Below are 10,000 nucleotides of genomic sequence, written 5' to 3' on the forward strand. Positions count from 1 at the left end.
GTTCACCAAGAACTTTCTGGGCCAGAACCCACCTAAACCTATCCCAGTCGGCTTTCCTAACATTGAATCGACTTTTCCCTACCGCGGGTCCCTCCGACCCTGATCCGACGCGGATCTTGAATCTGATGGTCCTGTGGTCGCTGTCGGTGACATCGAGCACTTCCCATTCAGAGACTGAGTTCGTCAGTGAACCCCCTCTCGTCAGCGTAACATCTATGTTCGATGCCCCCATACCCGGCCTCTCGTACGTGTCGAGGTGGCCAGGCTGGTTGTGCACCGTCAAGTGTTTCGCCGCGATCAGGGATTCGACGTGGGTCCCCCGGGCTGAACCCGAGTTGTTGCCCGGCCGACTGAACCATTGCGGCGAGTGCGCGTTCACGTCGGCCCCTATCACGACGTCTTGGTTGACCCTATCAAGAATATCACCTAGCCTGTCCGTAAAGATGCGTGTCGGGATGCTGTACTTGAAGTAAGCTGACACGAACACGACCGCCTGTCCATGTCTCTTCCTGAGACTGGCCACGGCGCAGAACCTATCGCTGAGCCCCTGCAGGGCTACCACCTCGATGTCCTGATTTAGGACAACTATGGCAGCCCCTGCACTACCGTCCCTACTGCTGAGAACCACTTTCGTGGCGCGGTAGTCAAAACCTAGCAACTTGTCTCCCGAGGTCAGCACTTCCTGAAGCAGAAGCACCTCAACCCCGTTAGCCCTGCTGTAGTCCAGTATCTGATCTGAGACGAGATGATTCCCGTTCATGTTCAGTTGGACTACACAGTAGGTCGAAGAGATCATTTTGAGCCGAAATCTGTCCTACGGGCAACCGTGATGGTCGCCTTGTGAAGAGCCACACAACCGCTGTGCCCCGACTGAGCAGCCAGGCCACAGTTGGCGCACTTGACCGGCACGCTCTTGCAGTCCTTGGCCCTATGGCCCTTGACCGCGCAGCGCCCGCAAGTGTCCACCGTCTGCACACACTTCAGAGCCCTGTGACCGAAATGCTGGCACTTGAAGCACCTGACTACGTCAACGTACTCCTTGACCTTGCACTTGGCCAACCCGATGAAAAGACTCTTTCCTACCAGAGTCTTGAAGGCGCTTGGTCTAACCGAGCAGACCCACCAAACAAGCTCGTCCGTCTTGGGCCCCTTCATGAAGAGGGGGACCACGGCCTCCTTGTCCAGACCAAGCTCCGGGTTCTGATCCACGATCTGGCCCGCGAGCTTCTCCTTAGGAATTTCCCTATCCACGTCATACACTAGTACGGTCGGCCATCTCGCACTCTCCTCTCTCACACCCTTACCGTCTTTTTCCATGGCCTTCAAGGCCGCATACGTGGCCTCGTCAGCCGGCCTAACCACCAGATCTCCTCTCGGGAGCTTCGCAGAGCCGCCAAGCTTGGGCACCGCCACCCCCTTGACCAGATCGGCCCAGAGCTGTTTCTTGGCCTCACTGGCCCCAGCAGCCCCCACCGAGACGACGAAGGCGCGGGCCGGAGCCCTCGCCTTCTCCCTCTCGATGGCCTTAGCCACCTTCTTGGAGGTGGTGATGGCCACTCTCGGCTGCTCCTTGGGCTTCTCCTCATTCTTCTTCTTCTTCTTCTTTTTCCTTTTGCTCTTCCTGCTCACAACCTCCACAAACGGCTGCTCCTTTACCTTTCCCTTCACCTTCTCCTTAGCAGCCGCAGACTTGGCCTTGGCCTTGTCCTCGACCTTCTTCTTCTTCTTGGGCGGAGATGGCGCAACCGTCCTCTCCACCACAACCTCGCGCACCTCAGGTCTCGACTGAGACCGCCTCGCCTCCTCGACCCTACCTTGCAGAACCGTGTTCTGCCTATAGGCCTCATCGAGCAAGGCCTCATACCTTTCCCTGATCTCCAAGATTGTCCGCAGAGCGGCCGCCGAAATCTTTCGCTTCTCCTTCTCTGCCAGAAGGAGCGCGTCCAGGTCCCTACCAATATTCCTTGCCTTTTGAGGAAAGGATGAAATACCAAAGGAGGAGCATTCAGAAATGCCTTCCTCCTCTGGACCGTCCACCCTCTTCCTCTTTTGTACCTTGGCGACGGTGTCCCCCTCTGGGACCCCCGCCGCCGGTGCACCCGCCCTTACCTCTTCCAGGCATCCCCCCTCTTCGTCGGTCAGTTCCATGTCAGACATGACTGACCGCGCTCTTGGACTTAACCTAAATACAACTATCGAGCCTACCTACCCTAGTGGCAGCGCCTTTTCCTCCTTTGCGAGTGGGGAGTACTAACGGCACTGGAACTATGCTACCTTAACCTATATAATATAAATCCTAACACCTTACCTGATGGCGGCAGCGCAGCAACGTGTTCGCCCTAAGGCTTATACAGACCGACTCAAAATCGACACCGGTCTGTTCGCGGGAATTTTAACGCGCCACTCGCGTACGCGCACGCACCGCGCACTCGCCCACCAGAGCGTTGCACTGGGGGGGACCGGTTGTACGCACTCGCACGTTCGCGCGCGCCCGCACACTTGCTCGCGCACTCGCAGTTTCCCGGGGGCGGTGACCACTCAGGCCGCGCGCACTCGCACGATCCTAAACACCGCGCGCCGCACGTACGCCACTCGGACACGTCACGCGTTGGCGTCGGTCCGCGCGCACCCGCACGATCCGCCGCGCGTCTCTCGCCCGCCGGAACTTTGATCGCCGCTCCTGGGGCCGCAAATCGCTGCACGAAAACGCAGCTCGGGCCCGTCGATTTATCTTAAAAAAGACTATTCGACTGTCCAAACCGCGATGTCGTACCTCGATTCTGTGACCTTCTGTTCGCTCGCGAACTTTTTAAGCCTAACTTCGGCACTGAAAGTCGAACTTTCGCGCGGCCTACACCAAAATTAGCGCTAGAGCAGCACGAATTCAACGGTGTATCGTCCGACGCGAAATTCGCAATACAGCCCGAGAAATCGCTGAAAGGGTTTTGCCGGTCGGGCGTAAACAAAGAGTTTACGCTTGCGACAGACTAAAAACGCCCTCACGCCTTGCTAACCTAACCGATTTTCGCGCTCGATGCACCAGTAGAAGCGTCTACTCGAGACGAATCTTTTGGTACTAAGAACGCAAAAATTTAACTACTCTAACCCGTTCGGAACTTGAGTTGTACACGGAGCACCTCAAAAACACGTCCGCACTGTATGGCTGTCAGACCAACACAGTAGATAGGGACAGGAGTCTCCGGGTTTTGTGGCTCTCGCCTACCGCCATCCGTCCGTGCCTTAGCGCTGGGCGCTACTTACGGGCGGAGGTGGAGCTAGGACGTCGACGGCTAACCGCCTACGGCCTAGGGTCGTCTGTGGACCACCAGCACCGGGCCCCGGAGGGCCCGTACCTTTTCTGAGGGCCGGAATGACTCAGTTAAGTGCCACCTTGGGTACCGGACCTCCCACTAGGTGTTGTGGTTTATGTACTACTATCTGGCGCCTGTCCCACAGCCACCACGTTTCAGCCGAGGTAGGCTCCTCAACCTTGAGGGGCACCACACACAGCTCCGGCTGGCCGTATCTGTGCGCGGTGGGGCTCCCCTCTCCCGTGGTACTGACTAGGTTTTTGGTTGATGTCAGTGGATCAACCCGGGGCGTGGCCCCTACCACTATTTTGGCTCCCCAGCCGGCTAGTGGTGGGCCTTGCGGTGGAGATTCGGGCCAGCGCTTACACGCTAACCCCGGGTCCCCACCAACCCCTCCGTCGCCTGTGACGGAGCCTACCTAGCCTGGAGAATACCTACTCTATCCGAAGATCTTTTGGCCTCGATGGCCTCCCTAGCAAAGCGACGCAGTGCACAGTAGTTTGACCTAGTGTCCAGTAACACCTTGGTCTCACACGGCCATGCGTCCTCGCCCACAAGCCTGATGAGCCTTGCTCTCTCAGCAGAGAGCACAGGGCATCTGAAGAGCACGTGGTCCACCGCCTCGTCCTCAGTTTCACATCTGCACGCGCCCGTACCACGCAGGGCGAAAGACTCCAACTTGGAGTTGAAGTCTCCGTGACCCGTGAGGAACTGGCACACGTAGTGATCCACCTCGAGAGGGAGAGCCAGTCTCCATCTTATGTCGGGAAAAATAGCATGGGTCCAACGACCCTTCGTGCTATTATCCCACCTATCCTGCCAGATGTCAATGATCCTATCCCACTGGTTGTTCATCTCCTCCTCTGAGATTTCACCAGCTTTCCTTTTGATCCTAACCACATGCCATCGGATTTCCAAATCTAGAGGCAGCTGCCCAGCAACAACCTGCAACGCATCCGTTGAGGTCGTTCTGTATGCCCCTGTTAGAGAGAGAAGGGCCCTCCTCTGCTTGCTGCCGAGGAGTTTTATCGCCTTCGCCGTGAGGACTCCTTTCGACCAGATCTCCGCAGCGTAAGTGATACGAGGCAGGAAGACTGCCTTGTATATTACGGCGGAGGTGGACTGTCGGAGACCCCAGTCCGCAGACGATGCCGCTCTAAGCCTACTGTACAGAGAGTCGGACTTTCCGGCCACGCCGCTCACGTGCGCCCAGAAATTTCGCCTACTGTCCAATTCAACGCCCAGATACCTAACTGAACTCACAGCCACGATGTCCTCTGTCCCGAAGGGAACAGTGAACCCCGGCCGCAGCCCTCCTTTCAGGGGGATCGCTTGAGACTTGCTTGCCGAGAAGGTTAGACCTCTTCGGCTCGCCCACTCGCGCAAGGCGCCGAGCGTCGCTCTCGCTTTCCCCTGAATTTCTTCGAGATCGGAGCCCGCGATAAGAACCGCCAGGTCATCCGCGTACGCGACCAGTTTGACCCTATCGTCCGTGTTGGTGACCAACGCCCTATCCATAGATAAATTCCAAAGACTTGGCCCTAACTGTGAGCCTTGAGGGCAGCCTCTGGTGAGATCCGCGAATGCTGTCGCTCCCTCCACCGAGAGCACCGCCCTTCTGCCCGTCAGATAGCTCTGTATGATAGATCTAGTTGCATCGGATGCCCCCAGATCCATCATGTCCCTAATCAGAACGTTCCATCTCAGGTTGTCGAAGGCTCCTGAGATATCCAGAAAGACTCCTACCACCATCTCCTCACTGTTGTCCACCCAATCCAGACACGACTTGATCGCGCTGATTGTGGACTTACCGACCCTGAAACCATGTTGCTCTGCTGAAAGAGCGCCCCCCGTTTCCTCCTCAAGCCTGTCCACCACCAGCCGTTCCAGCACTTTTGACGGTGCCGAAAGCAGGCTGACTGGTCTATATGACTTAGGAAGACTCGGGTCTCTGTCCTCTCCCTTCCTGATGATCACCACCTCTGCTGTCTTCCAACAGTCCGGAAATTCCGACTTCCTGAGGCACTCTCTCAGGACGTTGGTCAGCGGCAAGCCGATGACGCCCCACGCCTTCCTGAGTACCCCAGCGGTGATCCCATCCAGTCCCGGAGCTTTGTTAGGGGCCATCCTCCAGACAGCCGCCTTAACCTCGGCCTCCGTGACCTCTGGTCTCACTCTTCCTACTCTCTCAGCCTCAAAGATAGGAGCAGCCCTGTCCCTAGGGATTAGGCTCTCCAACAGACACTCGGCCGTCTCCAAAGCCGTCACCGTGAAGGTTCCGTCTTCTCGAAGCACAGCGTTTGGTACCCTACTCTTTGAAGATCCATTCCTAGCCCAACGATAGACCGGGCCCCAGATGTCCGAGTTGCTGGAGGTAGCGAACTTCCTCCACGACTCCATCTTGGCCTTCCTAATCTTTTTCAGGTGCTCGTTCCTGAGCACTCTGAATTGGTCCCTATCCGAGACTTTATAGTCCATGGTGCGTCTGAAGTTATTGAGGCGCCTTTTGGACTCTTCGAGTCCGGCGTCCCACCATGGCGGTTTCATCCTGACGGATTTACGGGAGCGGGGCATGGAGGCCTCCATGGCATGCCCGAGAGCACGCGTAAGAGACTCCGCTACCTGTCCGCAACCGCCCACCATGGTCTCATGTTCACCAAGAACTTTCTGGGCCAGAACCCACCTAAACCTATCCCAGTCGGCTTTCCTAACATTGAATCGACTTTTCCCTACCGCGGGTCCCTCCGACCCTGATCCGACGCGGATCTTGAATCTGATGGTCCTGTGGTCGCTGTCGGTGACATCGAGCACTTCCCATTCAGAGACTGAGTTCGTCAGTGAACCCCCTCTCGTCAGCGTAACATCTATGTTCGATGCCCCCATACCCGGCCTCTCGTACGTGTCGAGGTGGCCAGGCTGGTTGTGCACCGTCAAGTGTTTCGCCGCGATCAGGGATTCGACGTGGGTCCCCCGGGCTGAACCCGAGTTGTTGCCCGGCCGACTGAACCATTGCGGCGAGTGCGCGTTCACGTCGGCCCCTATCACGACGTCTTGGTTGACCCTATCAAGAATATCACCTAGCCTGTCCGTAAAGATGCGTGTCGGGATGCTGTACTTGAAGTAAGCTGACACGAACACGACCGCCTGTCCATGTCTCTTCCTGAGACTGGCCACGGCGCAGAACCTATCGCTGAGCCCCTGCAGGGCTACCACCTCGATGTCCTGATTTAGGACAACTATGGCAGCCCCTGCACTACCGTCCCTACTGCTGAGAACCACTTTCGTGGCGCGGTAGTCAAAACCTAGCAACTTGTCTCCCGAGGTCAGCACTTCCTGAAGCAGAAGCACCTCAACCCCGTTAGCCCTGCTGTAGTCCAGTATCTGATCTGAGACGAGATGATTCCCGTTCATGTTCAGTTGGACTACACAGTAGGTCGAAGAGATCATTTTGAGCCGAAATCTGTCCTACGGGCAACCGTGATGGTCGCCTTGTGAAGAGCCACACAACCGCTGTGCCCCGACTGAGCAGCCAGGCCACAGTTGGCGCACTTGACCGGCACGCTCTTGCAGTCCTTGGCCCTATGGCCCTTGACCGCGCAGCGCCCGCAAGTGTCCACCGTCTGCACACACTTCAGAGCCCTGTGACCGAAATGCTGGCACTTGAAGCACCTGACTACGTCAACGTACTCCTTGACCTTGCACTTGGCCAACCCGATGAAAAGACTCTTTCCTACCAGAGTCTTGAAGGCGCTTGGTCTAACCGAGCAGACCCACCAAACAAGCTCGTCCGTCTTGGGCCCCTTCATGAAGAGGGGGACCACGGCCTCCTTGTCCAGACCAAGCTCCGGGTTCTGATCCACGATCTGGCCCGCGAGCTTCTCCTTAGGAATTTCCCTATCCACGTCATACACTAGTACGGTCGGCCATCTCGCACTCTCCTCTCTCACACCCTTACCGTCTTTTTCCATGGCCTTCAAGGCCGCATACGTGGCCTCGTCAGCCGGCCTAACCACCAGATCTCCTCTCGGGAGCTTCGCAGAGCCGCCAAGCTTGGGCACCGCCACCCCCTTGACCAGATCGGCCCAGAGCTGTTTCTTGGCCTCACTGGCCCCAGCAGCCCCCACCGAGACGACGAAGGCGCGGGCCGGAGCCCTCGCCTTCTCCCTCTCGATGGCCTTAGCCACCTTCTTGGAGGTGGTGATGGCCACTCTCGGCTGCTCCTTGGGCTTCTCCTCATTCTTCTTCTTCTTCTTCTTTTTCCTTTTGCTCTTCCTGCTCACAACCTCCACAAACGGCTGCTCCTTTACCTTTCCCTTCACCTTCTCCTTAGCAGCCGCAGACTTGGCCTTGGCCTTGTCCTCGACCTTCTTCTTCTTCTTGGGCGGAGATGGCGCAACCGTCCTCTCCACCACAACCTCGCGCACCTCAGGTCTCGACTGAGACCGCCTCGCCTCCTCGACCCTACCTTGCAGAACCGTGTTCTGCCTATAGGCCTCATCGAGCAAGGCCTCATACCTTTCCCTGATCTCCAAGATTGTCCGCAGAGCGGCCGCCGAAATCTTTCGCTTCTCCTTCTCTGCCAGAAGGAGCGCGTCCAGGTCCCTACCAATATTCCTTGCCTTTTGAGGAAAGGATGAAATACCAAAGGAGGAGCATTCAGAAATGCCTTCCTCCTCTGGACCGTCCACCCTCTTCCTCTTTTGTACCTTGGCGACGGTGTCCCCCTCTGGGACCCCCGCCGCCGGTGCACCCGCCCTTACCTCTTCCAGGCATCCCCCCTCTTCGTCGGTCAGTTCCATGTCAGACATGACTGACCGCGCTCTTGGACTTAACCTAAATACAACTATCGAGCCTACCTACCCTAGTGGCAGCGCCTTTTCCTCCTTTGCGAGTGGGGAGTACTAACGGCACTGGAACTATGCTACCTTAACCTATATAATATAAATCCTAACACCTTACCTGATGGCGGCAGCGCAGCAACGTGTTCGCCCTAAGGCTTATACAGACCGACTCAAAATCGACACCGGTCTGTTCGCGGGAATTTTAACGCGCCACTCGCGTACGCGCACGCACCGCGCACTCGCCCACCAGAGCGTTGCACTGGGGGGGACCGGTTGTACGCACTCGCACGTTCACGCGCGCCCGCACACTTGCTCGCGCACTCGCAGTTTCCCGGGGGCGGTGACCACTCAGGCCGCGCGCACTCGCACGATCCTAAACACCGCGCGCCGCACGTACGCCACTCGGACACGTCACGCGTTGGCGTCGGTCCGCGCGCACCCGCACGATCCGCCGCGCGTCTCTCGCCCGCCGGAACTTTGATCGCCGCTCCTGGGGCCGCAAATCGCTGCACGAAAACGCAGCTCGGGCCCGTCGATTTATCTTAAAAAAGACTATTCGACTGTCCAAACCGCGATGTCGTACCTCGATTCTGTGACCTTCTGTTCGCTCGCGAACTTTTTGAGCCTAACTTCGGCACTGAAAGTCGAACTTTCGCGCGGCCTACACCAAAATTAGCGCTAGAACAGCACGAATTCAACGGTGTATCGTCCGACGCGAAATTCGCAATACAGCCCGAGAAATCGCTGAAAGGGTTTTGCCGGTCGGGCGTAAACAAAGAGTTTACGCTTGCGACAGACTAAAAACGCCCTCACGCCTTGCTAACCTAACCGATTTTCGCGCTCGATGCACCAGTAGAAGCGTCTACTCGAGACGAATCTTTTGGTACTAAGAACGCAAAAATTTAACTACTCTAACCCGTTCGGAACTTGAGTTGTACACGGAGCACCTCAAAAACACGTCCGCACTGTATGGCTGTCAGACCAACACTAGTAGATAGGGACAGTGAGAATCTCGTTAATCCATTCATGCGCGTCACTAATTAGATGACGAGGCATTTGGCTACCTTAAAAGAGTCATAGTTACTCCTGCCGTTTACCCGCGCTTGCTTGAATTTCTTCACGTTGACATTCAGAGCACTGGGCAGAAATCACATCGCGTCAACACCCGTCCCGGGCCATCGCGATGCTTTGTTTTAATTAGACAGTCGGATTCCCCTGGTCCGTGCCAGTTCTGAGTTGACCGTTACATGGCTGTCGATCCGGCTACGCGACCGACGCCGCGGCGGCCGGACCGCCCGGTGACGGCGAACCGACACCAAGGCGATCGGCCGGCCGCGACGCGGCCAGCGACCGAAGCTCGGTGGTTCCACGGTCGGCGGACGGCGACGGGCCCGCGGCCGCCTCGAGGCTCCCGGTCCGAAGACCGGGCGCGCGGGCGACGGCCGGGGTGTCGCCAAAACCGCCTACGCTTCTACGACGACCCGAACCCGACAGCCACGCTCCTCAGAGCCAATCCTTATCCCGAAGTTACGGATCGGTTTTGCCGACTTCCCTTACCTACATTATTCTATGCGGCTAGAGGCTGCTCACCTCGGAGACCTGCTGCGGATATCGGTACGAACCGACGCGAAGACTCCGCGTGGCCCTCTCTCGAATTTTCAAGGTCCGCGTGGGGATCACGGACACCGCCGCAACGAGCGGTGCTCTTCGCGCTCGCGTCCCTATCGCCCGGCTAGAGGATTCCAGGGACGTACAACGCTCACAGAGAAAAGAGAACTCTACCCAGATCCCCCGGCGGCTTCTTCGAGTTCATTCTGGTTACCCAGACGAGACAAAAGAGCCCCGAAC

General features: G+C 57.4%; 1 pseudogene; it reads right to left on the reverse strand.

Moving 5' to 3' along the window:
- Window positions 1-9,023: 9,023 nt before the first annotated feature.
- The window catches only part of LOC132937752 (large subunit ribosomal RNA), a 2,899-nt pseudogene continuing 1,922 nt past the window's right edge, over window positions 9,024-10,000 (reverse strand).

Source organism: Metopolophium dirhodum, chromosome 1 (assembly GCF_019925205.1).
Source record: "Metopolophium dirhodum isolate CAU chromosome 1, ASM1992520v1, whole genome shotgun sequence".
Classification (NCBI taxonomy): domain Eukaryota; kingdom Metazoa; phylum Arthropoda; class Insecta; order Hemiptera; family Aphididae; genus Metopolophium; species Metopolophium dirhodum.